This window comes from Lissotriton helveticus, chromosome 1_2 (genome assembly GCF_964261635.1).
Source record: "Lissotriton helveticus chromosome 1_2, aLisHel1.1, whole genome shotgun sequence".
Classification (NCBI taxonomy): Eukaryota; Metazoa; Chordata; class Amphibia; order Caudata; family Salamandridae; genus Lissotriton; species Lissotriton helveticus.
The window spans coordinates 346,749,259-346,766,856 of record NC_136058.1 but is presented as its reverse complement, the minus strand read 5'-3'; the positions used below and the strand labels follow the sequence as shown (position 1 = coordinate 346,766,856).

Below are 17,598 nucleotides of genomic sequence, written 5' to 3'. Positions count from 1 at the left end.
GGTACTAGGCCTGATACCTGGATGGTCCGCTCCTACCCATCAATGGTCTGCTTAATAAATCCCAGGTGTCTTGTGGGCTTTATGCATCCTCCAGGAGGAAGATTGGAGGTTAGAACCTGCAATCTGCCCCCAGGGGGACTGAAATACTTTGGGTGAGGGGAGGGGGTAGCACTAGCCCATTGCCAGGTAAGGACACTCCCCCTCCGAAGACTCCTCCAATCTGGAATGAACACTGGTGGCCCATGAATCTAGGCACCCCCATCCTCCTAAGCAGGTGGTAAAGACCTTAGGGGTTTGGATGGATTCTTCTTTTAGTTTCCAGACTCAAACAAAGAAGGTGGCGGGCACCTGTTTTGGTTTACTGCGCGGGCTGAAATTTTAGGTTTCTTTGATGCACCAACCAGACAGATCATTATTCAAGCCTTGATCACATCCAGACTTGTTTATGTGAACTCTCTGTACCTAGGGACCAATAAGGCCGAAATACGTAGGCTACAGAGAGTACAGAACGCTGCAGCAAGAGCTATTCTGGGCCTACGTAGAGTCTGTTCGATGACCAGTACAATTTGTTGTCTTCACTGGCTGCCTGTGGCTCAACGAATAGAGTTCAAGGCTCTTTGCATAGCCTTTAAGGTCTTGAAACTGTCTTCCCCTAATATCTTGACAGATTTGCTCTCCTTTTATGTCCCGTCCCGTCCGCTCCGCTCCATGGGGCAAAATCTACTGGTGGTACCTCGGGTCAAGAGAACCCGGGCCGGAGGTCGTTCCTTCCGGTATAGAGCGGCGACTCTCTGGAAATCTTTGCCACCTCATATTCGAGGACTTGACAATTTGTCTGAATTTAGGAAAGCTATTAAAACCTTTCTTTTTCCCACTGTATAAACTGCTTCCTGTGCTGATGTTGCCGATTCTGCTACTAGCGCCGGGACGCCTCTTGGCTGGGGCAGCGGTCGCTCTCTATAAATGAATTAAATAGCAATAGAAATAGAATCTGCTCCCCACTGGGGCAGAAAGACTGCTGGGGTTTATATGGGTGGGTGGGGGCTAGACCCTATGCTTGGATGGGCTACACCCACCATGTGTTGGCTAAACTAAATAAAGCCTGTGGGTTTAGTGGGATTTCTTCCCCCTCTGGGGGCAGATTGGATGTAATTACCTCCAGTCAGCCTGGGGGAATTGAAAGACTTTTGGAACTGGGTGGAGGGTGGAATATTTTCCCATTACCAGGGGGGCCACTCCCCCCCTTAAAAATCATCCCTTTAGGTCTAGTGAGTGGATCGCTTGGAGATTGCCCACCTGCAGCGAGCCCCAAACAATGATCAACTTGGAAATGGTACCATTGGAAAGGGTAGAGTCTCCTTTTCCAATGACACTTCCCCCATTTCAATAAGTAGGCTGAGAGATATCCCTGAGCACTGATGCAGTGAAAAATAAATGAGCCGATCATCAGCTTATTTCACTTTAATTTTCAATGTAATAATGTCAGCGCGCGGTGCACGCTGATTTTCATTACATTACATTGAAAAAAAAAATTCTCGGGCTACTGGGAAAGCTCTCCCCAAGCTCCCAAGGCTAAAACATATAAAAAGAGATCCCTTTGGTGCTCACACCAGAGAAATTTCCAGCCTCGCATCCGAGGATGGCACAGAGCCATCTTCAGCTTACAAGGACTTGTGCAGAGGAGAACATGGAGCCTTCCCCCTCACACATGTGAATTATAAATGTAAAAAGACCAAAAATGAGAAAAATCTAATAAGTTGAACCAGAGATATACAATTTGAAAGATTTTAGTGGAAATAGTGCCAAAAAGCTCTAACTGTGGATATCTGGTTGTGTCATACCGGAAAAGCATCACAGGTTCCGGACAACCACAATGGAGCAGGGTATCTTAAATCCTGGTTTGCGGAGTGTTGTGAGGATCCATGTCAAAGATGCAGAGCACAGCCAAATGATGTGCCAGTTCCGAGATGTGGCAAGGCTGCGATGCGAGGACCTGCATCATCGTCCAGCATCCCATCAACGAGGTTTCCAATGCAAAGTCCGGCATCAAGGATGGTGCACCCAGTTGGGCTGATGCATTAGATCCCGAAGAGCCGTGAGGCTGCAATGCGGAGTCTGTCATCGAGACTGCCATCGTCGAAGGATGTGAGGGCCTGCGGTGATGATGTGTTGTGCACTGGCGGTTCTGATGGGCAGCAATATGATGCGGGTCTTTGCGATGGTTCTAATCCATGCAGCAGTGGCAAAGCTTGGTTCTGCTTGGATTTGCTCCACACAGCAGAGGAGATCCGTTGGTTCTGCCAGTTCCAAAGAGGCATGCAGAGCACCTTACGCCCACTTCCAAAGGTTCAAGACTGGGATGGCTCCACCTGGCAGGGTAGGCTCACAAATGGTAGAGTCAAGGTGCAGGGGCAAGTTTGGTGGAAGCCTGTTGTGTATCTGAGGCTACAGATCAGGAGGCCATTCTGGGTTTAAACGATTCAGGTCCAGTCCTACTCACACAGGCAAGAGGGCAGCAGGTCAACACAGCAGGTCAGCCGTCCTTCAGAGCAACAGTCCAGCTGAGTGCAGCACAGCAGTCCTTCTTCCTGACAGAGTATCTACAGGTCCAGAAGTGTACTGAAGAAGTGGGGTTTAAGGTTCAGTATGCCTTTGATATGGGGATAAGCTTTTAGAGGCATGCCTTTAAAGTGCACAGATGCTCTGCCTTCCTGGCCCTGGCTCCAGACCTGCTACAGTGTGTATCCAGCCCTTTGAGTAGAGGCCTGACACAGCCTATTCAAGTGTAAGTGGGGCTGGCCCCAGCACGCCCCTCCCAACCTTCTAGGGATGGACCATCCATTCATACCTAAGCTCCTCAGTGTGTGTTGCTCTCTAGGAGAAATACACAAAGCCCAACTGTCAACTACCTCCAGTCATGTGACCCAGAGACAGGCTGCAGGCGCAGCATGGCTAAGGCAAGAAAATGGCAATCTTCTCAAAGTGGCATATTTAAAATTTTAATTTTAATCTCCAACTTCACCATAAATTAGGATTTTTTATTACAATTCCAGAGACACCAAACATGATTGTATTTTCCCACTTGGTAATTACACCTATTAAATGTAATAATGTAACTCTAATATTATCCAATGGAGAGGTAGGCCTTGCAGTAGTGAAAAACAATTTGTATGAGTTTCTCAACACCAGGACACCCAAAGCTTAAAAGTACAAGCTCTACTTTTTAAATATATTTCACACTGCCCTCTGGGGTATGCAGGGCCTTCCCTAGTGTGGCTTGCATGTATTATTAAGAACGGGTTGGGCCTGGTAAAAGGTTTACTTTGCCAGGTCAAAATAACAGTTTAAAACTGCACACACACCGGCTGCAATGGCAGTCCTGAGACATGTTTGAAGTGCTTCTGAATTGTATGGCAGGCCCACTAGTAACCTTTAATTTACCAGCACTGGGCACAGGAAGTGCCACTTTACTAGGAACCTACAAGTAAATTAAATATGTCCATTTTGCCATGGTTTAATGAGTGAGCGCAAACACTTTTCCACATGTTAGCAGTGGTAAAGTGCAGAGTCTTAAGGCCAACAAAAAAGGAATTTCTCAAAAAAAATGGGAGGATTGAAGGCAACATGTCTGAGGATGACCCTGCAGAAAGATCCAAATTTAAGAAAAGGCAATCCTCTAGAAACTTCTCCCAATTCAATGAAAGCACCATGTAGCAACAAGCATTGGTAAAGTCAATAGGTCTCACCCTTTGGACCTTATAAGTCTGCTGCTATGCATCCCATTATCCTGGGTGCTGTGCCACCAGTGATTGAAGAGCTATACAATACTACACACTTTTGTTTTACAATAAACAACTCTAAAAGGATGCTAACAATCATAATTTTCTCCTAAACAAAAGGTTGTCTGAGGGAATTTGGCAAAAGAGGTGTAAAGACAATCTGCTAATGATATGATATGATATGATATGATAAAGGGGACTTGTAGAGCGCTCGTTCACCTACGGTTTCTTGGTGCTGGATACACATGCATTAACTTGTTATATGAATACAGAGCTGTGAATGTTTCAGATAATACGTGAATATACATTGAAAGCATAATCCGCATATTTGTAAGCATTTGCTTATTATGAAATAATGAGCTACTGTATTTAGCCAGTGTTCAGATCCAAATAATGAATACAGATTTAACTTTATAAATGACATACTCTTTACATCCCATGTATCTAGAATTAATAAAGTTGGTAAGTGGTGATATATGACATTAAGGAATATTATGTGGGACACATTTAAAAATGTTAAGATGAGATTTGTGATCTGAAGTGGCCTTCTGTTACATATGCAATCTACAGAAAAAATGAATGCAGTCACACACAAAAGTTAAAAGAATATTATTGAAATCCCTTTCTCTTTTCATAAATCACATATATGATTTCCATGTATAAATGTATGACTAAGCTTAGAAGTGGCTGAATATTACAACACTTTTAAACAAAAGTTTAAACGTAGGTCTTGGAGGCTCAACCTAAAAATGTCAAAGCCAACATGCAGAGAACTGATCCTACCCTCCAATAGTAAGAACAGGGCACCTTGGGTTATCGTGAAGACAGTAGCTCCTGCGATTCTGACAATACAATCATGATACACACTATATGAAAGATGTTGAGGAGGTCTGTGAAAAATTACTAGAGTTTAGGCCGTTGAGGGTCAAGACTAGTAAATCTTTTTAAGGACTGTGATGTTGTTGTAAGTAACAAGACCTTTAAGAATTTCTGGAAGGAAAACCATCCTGGTGGGAAAATCTATATATTAAAAATTATTGTATTTTGACACAATGTCTATTTCAAATCCCATTAGATACTAATTCTGTGCATAGTGTGGAGGCGCTAAAGATAAAAAGGCGGTGCAGTAAATGAAAAATGCTCTTGTACGGATTTGTTAAATGTAATTAATGCCCCACCGACATACCATTGTGTAGCACAGAGAGCCCGTTCATTCATTCATTGGCGTGTGCATGATCAAGAATGATGAAGGCTGTGCTCTCAGTGAAAATGCCCCACTCTGGTTTGTCAAATGTAATAAAACCATGCCATCTTACTGCTAAATAGCATAGCAAGCCAATTATTATTATTATTATTACTATATTTAATTTTATACAGCGCACAGCTACCCGGAGGTTTCCCGGCGCTAAACGAAGAGAGAGAGAACGGGGTAGTTGCAAAGTACGGGCTTTAAAGAACATAAGGGTCTCTAGATTAAATAACCAGGTCTTGAGGTTTCTGCGGAACGTTAGATAGCAGGATTCAGTGCGTAAGGAGAGAGGAAGAGTATTCCACAAAGAAGGAGCCAGATAAGCGAATGAGCGGCCGCCCATTCTGGTTCTCCTGATACGAGGCACCTGATATCTATGTTGGGTAGACGAACGAAGGGTGCGGGTGGGACAATAGTGTTGAACCAGAGTGCTTAAATAAAGAGGGGCATTACCTGACTTAATACGGTGCATGATGCAGAGGGCCTTAAATTTAGAGCGGTTATCGATTCGGAGCCAGTGTAGGCTACGCAAAGAAGCAGAAGTGGAAGAGGTTCTGGGGAGATTGCAGAGTAATCTAACAGCCATGTTTTGGACCGTCTGAAGTTTACGAGTCACCTCCTTGCATGCACCCAGAAAAAGAACATTCCCGTAGTCCAGCCGAGATTTAATTAATGCTTGGACTACGGTTCTCTGGGTTGGGTGTCATGGGGAAGCATCCATATGATCTTTCTCAGCCACTTAATGATGGTAATAGATGTGGCCGAGACCTTGATCACATGTTGCCTCATCGACAGCTGATCATCAAATATGATGCCTAGGTTGCGGGCTGTTTTGGAGGGAACAGGTAGGGGACTCATTTGCTGTGGCCAATGGTGGGGACCCCAGAGTGTGGTATTGTGGCCAAACAAGAGAAGCTCTGTCTTATCCCCATTTAATTTTAATTTATTGTTGTGCATCCAACTAGCTATATTATAGAGACCAGAAAGAAGGGACGATGTAGTGTAATTTTGACCTGTAGAAAGTGAATAGATGATCTGGGTATCATCGGCGTAGGAATAAATAATAAGTCCGGCTTGTTCCGCAATGGAAGCAAGGGGTCTAACATATAAGTTAAAGAATAATGGACTCAAAATAGAGCCCTGCGGAACACCATGAATGGATTGATGGATTTTTGAGGCTGAGGAAGGGGAAAAAACTTGGAACGTGCGGTCAGAGAGATAGCTGGCCAGCCAACCGAGGGCTGAGCCACTGATGCCGATGGACTTAAAGGCAGCAAGAAGAATGGAGTGGGAAACTGTGTTGAAAGCCGCACTCAAATCCAATAGGATGAGTGCCACAGTTTCCCCTCTGTCTACCTGGCATCGAATGGTCTCAGAAACCCCAAGAAGAGTAGACTCGGTTGAGAAGCCAGCCGTAAAACCGGACTGAGACTTATGGAGAAAGTTGCCTGCCTCAATGTAAGTGGTAAGCTGTTTGTTAATGTGCTTTTCCAGGATTTTGGAGCAGACCGGAAGGAGTGAGATGGGTTGAAAGTTAGCTGGATCGTTGGGATCAGCATTGGCTTTCTTTAGAAGGGGCACAATCATTGCATGCTTCCACGTGCTCGGATACTTAGCTTCTCTGAGTGAGGCATTGAGGAGTTCTAGAATTAATGTGAGTGCATAAGAGTCAAGAGTTAAAAGAATTTGTGGGGGCATGGGACCCAAGGGGGAACCAGATTTAATGCAACCCAGAATATTCTGCAGAGAGGTGATAGTAAGAGGGTCCCATGCAGTCAGCTGAGGCGGGGAGGGGAGGCACATTTGCGTATTTGTTTCTAATTCATGCAAAGGTGCAGATATGACCGGCACAGGAGAGGGCGCAATGTGAGAAGGGACTCCAAAGTTAGTATAGATGGCCTCGATTTTGGCTGTAAAGAATTCTGCCAGGGAGTTACATTGCGTTTCATCCAGGCAAGGGGCTTTGGGCAGACAAGACATGCCCGAAAGTTCCTGCACAGCTTTAAATAAAGCTTTAGGTCGGTTCTGAGCATTCAGAATAGTTCGATTAACATGTTCCGCCTTGCCTATGTTACAAAGGGAATGGTATTTGGTGAGAGCATCTTTGCAGATTTGTTTGGCCTCAGGATCGTAATTCGCTCGCCATTTCCGTTCTAACTTTTTACATATAGATTTCTCATTTTTTAATTGCTCAGTGAACCATGGAGCGGGGGGATGATGCAGGTTGTGTTTATATTTACGATGGGGAACACATGTGTTGACCGCGGAGGTAAGCAAATCTTGTAAGGCAGCCTCCTCCTCCATGGTGGTCATATTAATAAAAGGTCTAGTATTCTTAAGACAGGCATTCAGTTTATTGGAATCTAAATTCTTCCAATTTCTACCAACTCTAGGAAGCGTGGAATTACCAGGAGTATTCGGTGCACAGTCAATTTTTATAGAGAAACTAATTATGTAATGATCTGACCAAGGGATGGGCATGGGGGGTTTACATGCTATGGTGTCAAGGTTGGAGAAAATGGGCTCTAATAGGTTTCCTGCCTTATGAGTGGGGCCCGAGTTATGCAGAGAAATGTTAAGTGCTGCTAAATCTTGTATAAGGTGCGTACTAGTGGGGCAAGATACATCATTAAAATGTAAGTTAAGGTCTCCAAGGACCAGAAAATTAGTTGAGTGCAAGAGTAATGGAGCAATATAATCAGGAAATGAAGAGGCCCAAATACTGGCCGTACCAGGCGGACGGTAGATAAGGGTGCCCGAAAGAGTGTAGTTGGGGGAAAGCAGAAGTTTAAACAGTCCGGCTTCACAGTTAGGAATAGCTAAGTCTTCCCACTTGCAGGAATAGATTCTTTTAAAAATAATTGCTATACCGCCTCCCTCTTTACCCACTCTATTTTTACCTACATAAGTGTAGTCATCGGGGAGGGCAGAGGCTATGTCGGGGCCAGAGCTGTTGTTCTGCCAAGTCTCTGTGAGAAACATAGCAGCTGGTTGAGTGGAAGTGATAAGGTCGAAGATGTCATTCCTGTGCTTCGGTAAGGACCTGCAATTTAGACTGATAAAAGTGAGGTCAGCAGGGGAATTAGGGGATTTGGGCCGTGAAGAAGTTTGCAGAAAATTAGAAGAAGTTATATCGAGCAAAGAAGGGAGGGATGATAGGGAGAAATTGCACTCTGGGCAGTTTAAAGGGGCAAGGTGGCAGGACAAAGGAGGGTGACGTAAGCTTTGTAAAGGCTCGAGACTCATCAGGGTCTCACTGGAGTACGTAAGTGTAGCTTTAGGGGAGGCAAGGGGGGTGGCCCCTGGTCCTGTCAGGTCGCGGAGGGGCGCAGACGGGCAGAACTCTGGCACGACTCCGGCGCGCCACCGCCGCGCCCGCTGCGCGCGTCGGCCAGCACATCGGTTATGTAGGGAGGAGGCGCCAGGAAGACTAGACCGCTCCCCCTGCTTCCGCCGGAAGTGGGTGCACAAGAGAAAGCAAGACCTCCCTCCACACCACGAGCTCGGCTCGGGGAGGAACGGGGAGTGGGAATGCACAAACAAATACCGTGACAGTGGCACAAAATTAAAAGCACATAAGGATTTAAAATATGCACGCCGTGCAGGCGCCTGGTAAAGTGCCCCATGCCCTCTCACAGCAGCGTGCACCCCAGGAGCAAGCAATGCTCAGGAAACAATTTAAAAGTCAATAGATCGCAGTGCGAGCACCATAATCGTGCCCCCTGCCTCTAAGCAACAAGATTTAAAACGAATACAACGCAGGGTGACACCTAAATCGTGCACCTGCAAATGAATGAATAAGATTTTCGATTCTGGCAGAGTGTAGCAACACACATACCCTCTCTCAGTAGGTCCGGTGCCAGACTCTCTCCTGCGTTATGTAGGGAGGAGGCGGCAGGAAGACTAGACCGCTCCCCCTGCTTCCGCCGGAAGTGGGTGCAAAAGAGAAAGCAAGACCTCCCTCCACACCACGAGCTCGGCTCGGGGAGGAACAGGGAGTGGGAATGCACAAACAAATACTGTGACAGTGGCACAAATTTAAAAGCACATAAGGATTTAAAATATGCACGCCGTGCAGGCGCCTGGTAAAGTGCCCCCTGCACTCTCACAGCAGCGTGCACCCCAGGAGCAAGCAATGCTCAGGAAACAATTTAAAAGTCAATAGATCGCAGTGCGAGCACCATAATCGTGCCCCCTGCCTCTAAGCAACAAGATTCAAAACGAATACAACGCAGGGTGACACCAAATCGTGCACCTGCAAATGAATGAATAAGATTTTCGATTCTGGCAGAGTGTAGCAACACACATACCCCTCTCAGTAGCCAATAAGTATACACTCATTGGCATGGGCATAATCAAGGATAATAAAGGCGGTGACATAGGTGAATATACTCTCGCCTAGGTTTGTCAAATATTATCAAAGCCATGCTGAAATGCAATAAAATAGCACTGAGCGTCCATAGATATGCGTTATTAGATAGGGCCTTGAAAAAAAATGCTCCCACCAGGGATTGGTTAAATACCAGGAGGAGGCTGAGCCTTAATAATGGTACAGTCTTTGCTTCCTGGAATAACCAAGAAGTAAACTTACTTGAATACACGATGGCTGCTGTCATGCGACCTACTCGTAGTCCACAAACCTGGAAGTAGTAAGAGTCACAAAGGTGCGTGCATTTAAAGTGGCAGCAATGGGCGATACTAGCTTAATTTAGTATTGAAACCCAATGTCATCCCACAATTAAAAGGGTTATGCCGACAGACTAGAGGGTGTAACTGTTGAATAATAGAAATTGAAATGTTTTCTTTAAAAGAGTAGTATGTCGGGGTGGCAGCAGGCTAAATGGAGAAATACTATGTAAGCCTGAAAATGTATCTATGTAGCCAAAGGTCAGGGGCATGTCTCAACAGTTGGAGTGTTATATGGGTACGACTCCATAAAAGGTCTGCTAAATGAAACCAATAACGTAGCGGAAGGGGTGAGGTACAGGGGTGGGAGCACAAGGCTGCAGTGCCTCATGCGCTCCACAAAAACCTGGCAGAACAGCATTGGAAAATATATTTTAAAATTAAACAGCGACATGAGCATAGATGGAGGCAGGCATGCAGCGACATGGGAGGAGGTGGAAGTGACGTATGGTGAATTAAAATATAAGCAGGTACTGGGGCCGAAGGTGAACATGGGTGAACAGTAATACGAGCAGGAAACAAGAACAAATATTTCCCCAAACCAATAGATAAACAACCAAAGTGTTAATATATCGTTCTTGGTCCCTGCTCCATGGGAGGAAACAAAAGACAAAAAGGAGGGTCAAAGAGGAAGATTCACCACCAGCAAGCAAGCATTTTGGAAGGACAAATTAAAAGCAATGGGCAGGATGTTAGGTCACAAAGAGTGTACAGCAGGTCTCGGAGGCTCGACCTAAAAAGGAACCCTCTGAACCACTCTTCAGTTCACTTTCTGGACCTGTGGAAGAACTCTCAGAAGACTGCCTGTTGTTGTGGTCTGCCATGTACTCCACAAGACTACATTGCTACACCTAGAAGGACTGCTTTACTGCCTGTAGTCGCCTTGAACTCTGATGAGAGGCCTGTTATGCTGCTTAAGTCCAACTTTGTCACCTGAACCCTGGACTACCAGAGTGAATCCAAGGGCTAGTTTGCTGTCCTCCGGTTCAGAACAACAGGACAGGTACTCACCATCTTGACCCATCCTTAGTGAGCCCTAAACCCACAAGTGGTGCCCCTCCAGCACTGGACCCTTGGTTGTGGTTTTAAAGGTGCCCAGATTGCGAAACTCCAAAACTTGGGGCTTAGAATATTTTTGGTTAAAAACTGCTCTGAGACCGACGCGAGATCAGAACCAACCTGTTCGCTTATCCACCCAATGTGCATCGCTGGTCAGCCTGACTTTCCTGCAGCTTTGCTATGCTCTTCTTCGCAGCAGCAAATCTTGTTCTGCAGTTCCTCGGAAAAGGGGTATTCGGCCTCCTTGAACTCTCCTCAGCTTCAACCTCCAGCATTGCCCCACTGAAGATTTTTGTCATCCAAAAAAGAGACTAAGTCTGAATGTAGAAACCTTCTCTGCGACTTAGTCCAGCAACTCTCCGGCAATGAAGCCCCCTCCTCTGATTCTGCCTGCAGCCTTGCCTCACTGAACTTTGCTTTCTCAGAGCTTTTTCTGCAAAATGTCTTGTAAGTCTGAAGGTAAGTGCTTACTGGGCCCAATTCACTTCTTGTATCGGAACTATGCTCCCTTGTCAGCCATATTTTTCAACTTTTCTTTTTTTTTTGCAGAGTTTTATATAGCGCGAACTTGACCCGAACCAAATCAGGTATCAGAGCGCTTCACATAGCACCAGTTACCTTACATGAGGACACACATTCATTTTTGGTAGGCACAGGAAGATTAAGTGATTTGCCCAGAATCACAGGATGTTTTAGGCAATAGTTTTCATAAAATTCATAACTGTGGTTCTGCTGATTGAATGTTTGTGTCAAATAATTTATTCAATTTTACTCCATTAAAAAAAAATAATAATTGGGGTGGGATTTTCATTTGTTGGGTTTTCATATTATTACTGTTTGTGTGATGCGTAAATACTTTGCACATTGCATCTAAGTTAAGTCTTAATAAATAAATGGGCAACAGTGACAACCTTAGTCACTCATCCTTACCAAATTGGAACCTACCGATAAACGTCCAATACGAAATGAAATGCAACATACCTGAATGTCGGAAGCTGCTTTATGGGTTAACATCTCTTTACTACCTAAGTAATACAAATGTTATGTATACCATGATGCATTAATGGACATGGACAACTGTTTTGAAACATGACGACATTAGCTACTCATATGAAAGGAGGACTCCACTAGTTCATATTTTCCAAGCCTGACTGCTTTTGTGCCAAGCTACCAGAAGGTTAAGCATTGGTTGATGTAGTGAATTATGTGGCTCACCCTGATGGAAATTGTGGCTGTCGATAGAATAGGGATCATCCCCTCTAACCAACAACCCAATTGTTCACAGTCTCTTAACTCTAACTTGAAGAGACTTTATAAAAGAACTACAAGATGGATATGAACTTTCTAATTTGCTTAAGGACATGGAGTTTCTTTCAGGTAGATATTCTGGGAATAGTCTATTCTTCACCAATAATGAGTGTTCTGACAGAAGGATTTAGCATTTGAATGAGTGGCATACTGATTTATCACAGAAATTAGCAACCCATCATATTCTATTTCAGTGAATTATGTTTGGAGCAGAACTTGAGCACAAGCCATTGCTTTCATAAAGAGAAGAAACACTCTTCCTCATTTCGGCAACAGTCATCATCACAAACATCTTTCTATTCCTTCTTTCAGTAACTGTCATGATGAGCTCCATAACAATACTCTTTTTCCTAAAGGACAACTGAATGGAATTATAAGAACCAAACACAACAAAAGGGGCATCCTCCTGGTCTGTGAAGGGGCAGCACTCCTGACTATGCCATTCATGGCCTAATGTAAGAAAAGTAGATTTTGCATCAATGCCTCAACACGCAGGGACCATACCTACTGCATGTCAGCAAAACACTATACAAAAGAATGCAGTGCTCACAGAAATACATTCTGTTCTGGAAATAAAGTTATTTCTCTGACGGTAATGGGGCAGAGGAAGTTACTCAAGCATATTTCTGGTACCCAATAGCTCTAGAGAGTTACGGTTGGTCATAGATCTTCGGAATGCCAAAAGATGGATCACAAAAATCTCATTCAAGGTGGAGACACGTCAAATGACAACTCCGTTATTTCCCAAAGGAGCATTCATTATTATAAAGAATCTCATGGATGCGTATTATCGCACTCTCATATCAAGAGCTCATCAGTGGTTCCTGAGATTTTGTCTTCCGGGAAGACACTTTACATTCCAGGAAATGCGCTTTGGGATCAAATGAGCCCTTATAGGAGCCACAAATGATGGCATAATTGGCTGTGAAAACTGGCCTGTATAAACCCTTAAATTAGGTGGGTGAGCACAGAGGTCAGCTGCAGGTTACATTTACTCAGTCAGGGCATGGGAGGGGTGCAACCACACCACAGATGGAGTAGCCTTCCCCATGGTTACACCATTGCTCCGTCCATATATAAGTGCATCAGGTGGCCACACCATTATCTTCATGGTAAGGATATTCTGTTGCCATTGTGACGTAGTATTTTTACCGCCACGGATAAAAGTCTGGTACTAATTGTTTTAGGTTATTCCACCACTTACATTGATTAGTTTAAGAACATCCAGGAATGCTAGCTTCAAAGTACAAATACTTATCAGTGTATCTGAATATAGAAACTAAGACTTCTCAAGGTGAGCCACAAAGCTGCGTCAAGGCACCAACTGCTTTATGGTCCATTCATATGATATTCACACACCACACACAAGACTTTCATACTGCCGGCTATGGCCCCAAACCAACAGATCGGTGCACTCACATCACTCACATACCACCTCCATGCAAAGATCCATCACATTCACATGCCACAGGACAGAATCTTTATTTATATCTAGACATGTTGATAGTTGATGCATCCACAACCTTCACAAATGGAAAAAAATGTGACTGCATTTTTACCACCTTTCCAGTAACTGCATCCATTCTGAACATTACCAAATACGTGCCCACTGAGCTTTTAGTAATGGGTCCCATAACAGCCTCATGAGGCTCGGGAAGACATGTCTTACATGTGCCTTCCCATATGTGGATGCAAGCTGGGGGGTGTCTAAGAATGTCTCAGAGGCATACATTGCTCGAACTGAGTGAGCATATCTACCATTGAAACTAAGGCAAACATGCTGAGGTATACTACCTATGTTCCCTAAAGAGAACTTCATGAATTAGGAATAACGGTAGTTTCTAGCACACATGGTATTCAGTGAGAACATAGCATACATCACTTGCACTGTTATGTTCCTTGCTGTTACTGTAATGCACTTGTCATACAATAAACTCAACATATACTAAGTTCTGACGGAGAATGAACATGGCAAGCATGACAAACAATTTATCCATATGGGTAACGTTGGGTGTAGAGTTTTCTCTAATGTTATGATTTTTTCACCTGAGAGGGTATCCCGTCGCTGACGCGAAAGCAGTCAGAACTGATACATGGAGTAACCTAGTCAAAGAGCCAGGTGTTCAGTTAAGTGCGAATGCACTACATTTAGAGACGGTGCATATGTGTTGGGGCAGGTCATTCCACTCTTTTTGAACCAATTCGGAGAAGTCTATTCTCCTTCTTCTGGTGCTGTGTGTGCGAGTACAAGCCCAGCTGAGCAAAGGTGTCCGGAAGATTTCTGAAATCTGAAGCGGTATTGAGGTATGCTGGCCCAGTGCTGTGTGAGGCGTTCAATGTGTGTTTGAGAAGTTTGAAAATAGGTGTGGATGGAGAGTAAGAGAAGTTATTTGAGATGGTGGGTGTGTGCTGGTTGAGGGCAGAACCAATAGGTTTGAATCCGTAGGTGACGATGAAGTGATGACATGTTTATCTGTAATTACTTTAATATATACCTTCTACCAATGCATTTTCCTGGTGAAAGCACACCTAGCCTAAACGGTAACATCCCTGTCCTCATCAAAGTCCTGATTTATTAATAATACTTGTCAAGTGAACTTATCCAAAAGTTATTAGCTACTTGAAGCTCAAGAAACAAGTGTCTTTCATGTGCTTTCAGTGCACTCACTGTACAAAAAACAATTCCTTACAGTTGGGGGTGCCTGTGAAAGTCTTCTGAGGCCTACATACCTCCAACTTCAAGAGCACATCTCCTTTAAAAACAAAGGCAAACATGCTGGGTAAGACTGTCTACGTTCCCTAAAGGAATAAGCCAAACAAATGTCCTGTGGGACTCGTTGACAGATTTCAACGATTGCTTTGAAACTGTGAAAACTCAAATACTAACTTGCATAATAACCAATGTTTCTGAAAAAGGGTGCAAGCACGATATCTTGACTGATGATGGCTTTCACATCTTGAGTATAAAAACAATGTACCAGCGACCTAAGGATGCCCAAATTAATGCTACAGTCCTCTGCTCTACCAACTGAGCTATCGAAGGAGGGGTAGCAGAAGCTCATAGCACTGAAATTACCTCTCGCTCAAGAAAGGTTGTGGGGGGTGGGGACCAGGAGCAGACAGATGAAAATCATCAATATTAATCGCGGCTCCCTCTCAAAGCTACCACTTCTGAGAGCACACTGTGAGTTACGTCTTATCACCTCAAAGGAGGATTTCACACCAAAGTGGATGTTCCGTCTTGGCTTGGTGAAAAGCAGGGGCGCCGCAATGATGAATTTTACAGAAAGGAAAGGAACTTTGATACAAAGACCTTAGGAAGCATTGGTGGCAAATGGATGGAAGCCTTTAACCGTGAGAAAAATGACAGAAAGTTATGGGAGTCATTACCACGCACCCAGCTTCAAGAACATGCATTTTGGGTTCATTTTTGAAAGGAAAGAGAATGGAAAAATCAGTAGAGTAAAGGCAACATATTCAGTTTTTCTTGAAGCTACTGTAGAGAGTCTCTGGTTTAGAGGAAGAACCCTTACCAATGACCAAGATGGCTGCCACAGATTTCTATCCTAAATGTATTAAGATTGCCAAGATTAATCATCACTTTGATGGCTTAAACAAGTAAGATTCTTTGGTTCTATAAGCATCAAAAATGAGATAGCCCCATTTCATGGGGTTTTCCAAGGCACACGTCTCACAGTTTAAGTGGGGTTCGTATCCCAGTTGCATGACATATCTCTTCCTTAATACTGACAGCCAGCCTAGTTTTCTGCCAAAATCCAAGATAAGCATGGCAAAAGTCTGGAGATGCCGGGGATTGAACCCGGGGCCTCATACATGCAAAGCATGCGCTCTACCACTGAGCTACATCCCCTTGTATGCCAAGTTTTACTGCATGCATGGAAACCCTGAATGTAAGTGTCTGCCAAGTCAACCCACTTGACACTGCAGCATAAAGTCTCAGTCAGGAAAATCCTTAAGCCTCGCACCTGGATTATCTTCCTGGTCTATAGTCTTGTTTAGAGATGCTTGTGTGCAGCCTTCTTAGCGCAGTAGGCAGCGCGTCAGTCTCATAATCTGAAGGTCCTGAGTTCGATCCTCAGAGAGGGCATTTATTTCCTCCTTTTGGCAAGCAAAATTCTCAGATTTTCTTGAAAAGTGGAAACTATGCCTATTTCAAACAATATTTTTCAATGCAACCTATTTAAGTGGGGTTCTGACCCCCCAACTGCCTGAGAAACCTCAACTTTCCACAAGGTGGCAGGCTAGCCTTCTGGAAAAAGCCGAGATACAGAACAGCGACTCCTGGAGATGCCGGGGATTGAACCCGGGGCCTCAAACATGCGAAGCATGCGCTCTACCACTGAGCTACATCCCCTCCACTGCCCTCTAAAGTTTTGCTGGATGCAAGGAGACTCTGGAGCCCACGGACTGCAAAGTCTCGATTTGAGACTAGAATGTAAAGTGTCAGGCATGAAATTGCCCACGCCTTACGTGAGGGCTGTCTTCATGGAGCATATACTTAGTGCAATCAGGGTTCGATTCTCCGGCAGGGCTTTTATTTGCTCAGTTTGGAATGCAAAACTTCTCAGGATTTCCCCAAATGTGTAAACTGTTGGTCTACTTTCCAGCTTGCTCAGCCTTTCGGGGGATGATTCCATTGGCTATGCCCTCTTGCCCATCGGTGGACACTCAAATTGAAGGCAAGTCACAGTGTGATTGGCTGCCAAGCAGCTACCGTGGTGCAATGCAATTGGAAGTCTGCCAAGGCATACATGTACTAATGCAATGCTTTGGTAGCAGTTTTGATCAGCAGGTTTCCATTACTGTTCTTCACGCCTCCCCTAGCGATGACTATGTCATCAATTCCCTTTGAAAGCAGATAGAGTACGCTTCTTTTCCAGTATTTATCGAAGCTCGGGGACTTTTTCATAATCAACGGAAGGTATTGTTGATTAACAGCAAAAGACATGGAAATGAAACCACAAAATCCTTCGAGCCGGATTTGAACCAGCGACCTAAGGATGCCCGAATTAATGCTACAGTCCTCCGCTCTACCAACTGAGCTATCGAAGGAGGGGTAGCAGAAGCTCATAGCACTGAAATTACCTCTCGCTCAAGAAAGGTTGTGGGGGGTGGGGACCAGGAGCAGACAGATGAAAATCATCAATATTAATCGCGGCTCCCTCTCAAAGCTACCACTTCTGAGAGCACACTGTGAGTTACGTCTTATCACCTCAAAGGAGGATTTCACACCAAAGTGGATGTTCCGTCTTGGCTTGGTGAAAAGCAGGGGCGCCGCAATGATGAATTTTACAGAAAGGAAAGGAACTTTGATACAAAGACCTTAGGAAGCATTGGTGGCAAATGGATGGAAGCCTTTAACCGTGAGAAAAATGACAGAAAGTTATGGGAGTCATTACCACGCACCCAGCTTCAAGAACATGCATTTTGGGTTCATTTTTGAAAGGAAAGAGAATGGAAAAATCAGTAGAGTAAAGGCAACATATTCAGTTTTTC

General features: G+C 44.4%; 4 non-coding genes across 4 annotated transcripts; 1 reads left to right on the top strand and 3 right to left on the bottom strand.

Moving 5' to 3' along the window:
• Window positions 1-15,880: 15,880 nt before the first annotated feature.
• Window positions 15,881-15,952, bottom strand: TRNAA-UGC (transfer RNA alanine (anticodon UGC)). Its single transcript has one exon. It is a non-coding gene; the product is annotated as a tRNA-Ala (tRNA).
• A 164-nt stretch (window positions 15,953-16,116) lies between these two features.
• TRNAM-CAU (transfer RNA methionine (anticodon CAU)) lies at window positions 16,117-16,189 on the top strand. Its single transcript has one exon. It is a non-coding gene; the product is annotated as a tRNA-Met (tRNA).
• Window positions 16,190-16,384: 195 nt separating this feature from the next.
• Window positions 16,385-16,456, bottom strand: TRNAA-CGC (transfer RNA alanine (anticodon CGC)). Its single transcript has one exon. It is a non-coding gene; the product is annotated as a tRNA-Ala (tRNA).
• A 612-nt stretch (window positions 16,457-17,068) lies between these two features.
• On the bottom strand, window positions 17,069-17,154 carry TRNAY-GUA (transfer RNA tyrosine (anticodon GUA)). The gene is given in 2 exon segments: window positions 17,069-17,104; window positions 17,118-17,154. It is a non-coding gene; the product is annotated as a tRNA-Tyr (tRNA).
• Window positions 17,155-17,598: the final 444 nt, after the last annotated feature.